The 5,845-nt window shown below is 30.9% G+C and overlaps 1 long non-coding RNA gene across 1 annotated transcript; it reads left to right on the forward strand.

Moving 5' to 3' along the window:
- Window positions 1-5,452, forward strand: LOC131932636 (uncharacterized). Its single transcript, XR_009384645.1, has 3 exons — window positions 1-58; window positions 1,310-1,465; window positions 2,053-5,452. It is a non-coding gene; the product is annotated as an uncharacterized LOC131932636 (long non-coding RNA).
- Window positions 5,453-5,845: the final 393 nt, after the last annotated feature.

The raw sequence follows: 5,845 nt of genomic DNA on the forward strand, positions 1-5,845 counted from the left end.
ATTGGCTTGTGGTTGAACTGTACTGCCGGCTCATGCGTGACTTACGCTAAAACTTCAAGTGAGTAGTTTGAAACGTAGTTGTTGCAGATGATTCTTGTTGATATGTATGTAGTTTTTTATCGCTGAACTATCCTCGGGTAGATGAGGCTCGTTAGCTGGGGACAGCCACTCTTCTAGGAGAGACAACTCCCAAATCAAACAACTGCTGCCTTGTAGTTTGTTCTTGGTTGGACAAAGGCTATGGAAGCAAATCCAAAAAGAAAAGCAGGCTGAAATCGGAGTCAATGGCCTCAATGGCGCATAACCAATTGACACGTATCCTTAATTGTAATGGAGAGGCCTGGTTGAGTCGGCAAAAAGCTCATGGTTGATAAATTCGAAAAAAAAGTCTCGAGTTTAAAACCCTCTGGCAGATAAGGCTCGATCCCTCCCAACACTAATAATTATGAACGAAGAAGAAGAAGAGAAGAAGCTGAATTATCTTCTATCAAACTTACATAGTATGTAACATATTTCATTGACAGATTTTTAAAAAAGTATTGTTTGTACATATATTTTATCATAACATATTTAACATTATTATACGTTGAGAAAGTCCATTTATTGAGATCGTATACAAAGATATTGGATTGAAAGAAACTGTATCTAAATGAAGAGAGGCAGCTCCTTCTGAATTTTGAATTAATACTTTAATAGACTCACTGTTCAAATACTAATGTCACACTCTTATAATTCTAAATACATATATGATAATCACACATTTATTTTCGGACAGAAATCAAATCAATGTTGAGTAATTCATGTTTAATTACTACTTTAAAGCTAATGAATCGTTTTTAGGCTTAGAAAATTATTTTTTTTAATATTCCTAACACACAAACTAGGAGTGTGTTGGATAGAGGCTCACTGGGCTATACTATAGACTATATAGTCAGTTGAATATGTATTTTAAGGAACCGAAAACGTCTTAAAACTCTCTTTAAATACTCTTTGAGAATTAATTAAAATATGTTAAAATTGACTAAAATCATCCCAAATTCTCTTTTATTTATTTATTTATTTTTAATTACTCGATTAATTAAATTTAGCAGTAAGATATTTTTGTCTAAAGATCAACTTTCATAAAGAATTTGTTCTGATATAGTTTGTCCTGATATAGTTTGTCCTAAGATATTTTGTCCGTGAGGTATACACTAGGGATATTTGTCAGATATAATTAATCGTGTTCTGTCACGTAAATACATATGCAACTTTATTAAGAAGTTTAATTTTTTAAGTTTAAATGTATAAAAATTTGTTTTAATTTCAGTTTTGTTTGAAGTGTGTGAAGCCTTTGCTTTAATAGGAGCTGTGAACGGCCTCTTGACGCTGATTATCGTTCTTGCCAATTCCTGTGTGCCGTATTTAAGAAGAAAATCTTACACAATATTACCAGTAATCTCCCTTGTTATAAGTTCCTCCACTGGTATGTAATTTCTGTGGTGTGCTTGTTTTTTTGTTTTTTTTGTTTTTTTTTACATCTATTTAATTTGTTTATTTTTAATATAAGTAGTTTTTTTCTTGTTAGCAATGTTTCAGCAGCAGTCGTACTGAAGTAAGTGTTACTGGGATACTGCAAAAATTTATGTCAAAAAATTGTTTAGTCACCCAATTTTAGCACATCAGACAAATTTGGTGAACTAAGGGTCTACACTTAAGGTAAAGAAAATGGGTGAGATCCAAATTTTAGTGACGAAAATGGAGGGTCTGGGAGTTGAAATTCGTCAAAATTACAAGACGGAATTTTCTCTTCTTAAGAATGCCAGAGTGTGGTTTTATGAAACACAAAAATTTTAAACGTGTGAACCATGAAACTGGCACATGTTTACATTAAATTTATATATATATATATATATATATATATATATATATATATAGGATATATATATATATATATAGGATATATATATATTTATGGTATAATATATATATATATATATATATATATATATATATATATATATATATATATATATATATATATTGAATATATTCATCTGTTGGTTGTTTCAGTTCTGTGTGTGGTTATCTCTGTGGCTGTGTGGGGAGCTGGCATACACAAGAGTGAGGACAATATTGGTGCATCATTCATCGTCACCGTAGTGGGGTCAGGCCTGCTGTTTGTTGGGGCCATATGTGTGTACCTCAGACCCAGAGACCCCATCAGCGAGGGATCAAATACAGGCCAGAATGTCAAAATGTTGAAAGTGAAGATTAAGAAAACAGATGTGTAAACTTAACATTAAACTTAAACATTAAACCTAACATTAAACCTTACATTAAACCTTACATTAAACCTAACATTAAACCTAACAATAAACCTAACAATAAACCTAACAATAAACCTAACATTAAACCTATCATTAAACCTTACATTAAACCTAACATTAAACCTAACAATAAACCTAACATTAAATCTAGCATTAAACCTAACATTAAACCTAACAATAAACCTAACATTAAATCTAGCCTTAAACCTAACATTAAACCTATGATTAAACCTAAAATTAAAACTAACATTAAAACTAACATTAAACCTAACATGAAACCTTACATTAAACCTTACATTAAACCTTACATTAAACCTAACATTAAATCTAACATTAAACCTAACATTAAACCTTACATTAAACAACATGAAACCTAACATTAAACCTAACATTAAACCTTACATTAAACCTAACATGAAACCTAACATTAAACCTAACATTAAACCTAACATTAAACCTTACATAAAACTTATCATTAAACCTAACATTAAACCAAAATAGAGTGGTGTACATTGTCTAGTTAACAAACCATAACTAGATTGCTTTTTAAATTGGTATTGTTGAGCATAATGTGTTTATTTGTGTTTTTTTTTTAATATCTGCTTTTTTTTATTAAAGTTAATGGAATGGTATATTATTCATACATTTTTACTTCAAGCTAAGTTCTAAATCTCGTTTTAAGTTGTGTTAAATTAAATTTATAGTGTGTATTGTTTATGCTATTTCACTAATGAAGACAATAAGCGATATAAGCTACTTTTTACCTTACAGTTTCAGTAGAACAAAATGTAAACTAGGAATGAATATTTGTTATTTAAATCGTGTGATATTTTGTTTTTATACTGTCAGCTGTCATACCTAAGCACATGTATCAATTTATAAGGAGGCAGACGCAGAAATGTGTAAAGGTTAACCATAGCCAAGGGTTATCTCATATATTAAAAAAAAAACTTGTCCATTACTATAAAAAAGTATATCTTCTGGTAGAAGTAGATCATTGGCTATATCTTTTAACTATGGTGCATTTTTAAGGCCGTGCAATTTAAAAAAAAAAAGGTTTGAAATCTATGTATTGAAACCAATAACAAATAATGAGTCTGTTTATTGTTTATAAACATTCCGTCCTACAGACACAACCTTTTATCGATAACAAAAATCTTCAAATAAGAATCATAGACATAGGTCTATGAATGCTATTTTTTATAAGTTTGCTAGAAAGTTGCAACTTTGAGCTAAGTGAAAAGCAATAAAAAGAATATGATTTTTAAAAATTACACAATTGTATTTTTAATAGTGTAGTTGAACTGATAGAATAGAGTTAACTATTTTTTCATTGCTTACTTTTATTTTATTGCTAGTCATTTAAAAACAAACTAAAATGATGTTTATAATTGTATTTGCATTTCATATTTTAATTTTTAAAAGAAAAAAAAGATCGCTTATTGTAGCTATATACAATGATCTTATCACTGTATTTAATTTTTTCTAATGTTTTGTATGACTCCTGTAAAAATGTTCATTTTAAATTTAAAATGTGTATCAATCATTTAATTATTGTTATATGGGTGTTCGCATATTATATCTTTTATGCTTTGTTGTCTGAAACTGTGTCTGGAATTTTCATGTATGCTTACCATTAGATATATTAATTGACCCCCACACACGTATAAAGACCACCAGACACATATACAGACCAGTACCCACATGTACAAATCACACACATTCAGATACCAGCACACACATATACAGTTCACCACACATACACATACAGGCCACACACATTCACAGACCATCACACACATACACATACCACCACACATACACATACAGGCCACACACATTCAGATACCAGCACACACATACACATACCACCATACCCATGTTGCACAGACTACCACACACAAATACAGTTCAACACCCACATATATAGCTCACTACACACATGTACAGACCACTTATACATAACTTATACACAGACCACCACACACATCTACATACCACATGACATACACAGACCACCACACACATCTACATACCACCTTACATATACACAGACCACCGCACACATTTACATACCACCTGATATATACACAGACAACCGCACACATTTACAGACCACCTTACATATACACAGACCACCACACACATGTACAGACCACCTTACATATACACAGACCACCACGCACATTTGCATACCACCTTACATATACACAGACCACCACACACATCTACATACCACCTTACATATACACACCACCTTACATATACACGTACCACAACACACATGTACAGAACACCACACTCAAGTACACGCTAATAATTTAAAAAAACCACATATTAGCATATCACACATATCCATCTAACGAACACCTTGCTTATCGCATTGTGTTTAGTGGCTTAACAAAATTCCCATTACACGTTACGACACCATTTTAGCCTCAGTTGTCTACAGTACGCAACATTGCTGAGCTTATCGCTGGTTGTGGTACACTTGCTACCCCTGTACTTGTATCTGTTCAACATGACTGTACCTTGGGACACTCTATGTAAATGTAATACAGTTGGCATTTAGATTTTAGGGATAGCTCATGCACTGTATGATAACGTGGATAGTGGGAATATGTGTAGTGGTGTGTGTGTGACTATGACCTATGTGGGGTGGGGAGTGGGTGGAAGTATTAAATAGAATTACACATTTATATTTCATTAAAAAAAAAAAACAAATTCTCTAAAAATGTGGTTATAACCATAAGGACAATAATTAGGTAAGGGGAGTTAATTTTTTGGACACATATTTGAAGTAACTGGTCCTGTATTGTGTAGGCAAGATGATGATGTGTGAGATTAGCCTGACGTCACAAGCATGTTAATCCATTCTTTAACCAGTAATTACACACAAATCCCAACATGCTGAACCTGATACTTTATAAAACAATAATTGTTCAAACTTATGCTTTCATGTGTTTGTCTACACCTTTCGTTTTTTTTTTTGACAATTTTACGTAAATGTCCAAACTTAATTTTTATTTTACAAAGATCTGGGTTTATGAAAGTTGTTTATACATACCACTGTAATGTGTTATTATGCATTTAAATAATGTCGAATTGCCTTATTTTAAAAAAAAAAGTTTTTAAATTTAATATTAATAACCATTATGCATTATATTTTAAAATTAAAAATATTTTTTTTTTGTGTATCTTGTGTTTTAATTTTAAAAACAACTATTTAGTGTAAATATTTGATAACGGAATTTATAGACTTTACATATAAAACAACTTTGGCGGTAAGACAGAACTTCTACATTTGCATTAAAAATATATTACATATAAAACAACTTGTGCAGTAAACATTGTATTTAACAAAATTGGCAGTACAACATCTATTGAACTACATTGGAAGTAAGACATATGTTACATAAAATTGGCATTAAAACATTACATATTGAAAAACATTGGCAGTAAAAAAATGGTCGTAAAACATTATATATTGAACAATATGGGCATTAAAACATTACCTATCGAACAATATTGGCAGT

The sequence above is a fragment of the Physella acuta genome, unplaced genomic scaffold, assembly GCF_028476545.2.
Source record: "Physella acuta isolate Inbredline_101_S28 unplaced genomic scaffold, ASM2847654v3 ptg002238l, whole genome shotgun sequence".
NCBI classification, from domain to species: domain Eukaryota; kingdom Metazoa; phylum Mollusca; class Gastropoda; family Physidae; genus Physella; species Physella acuta.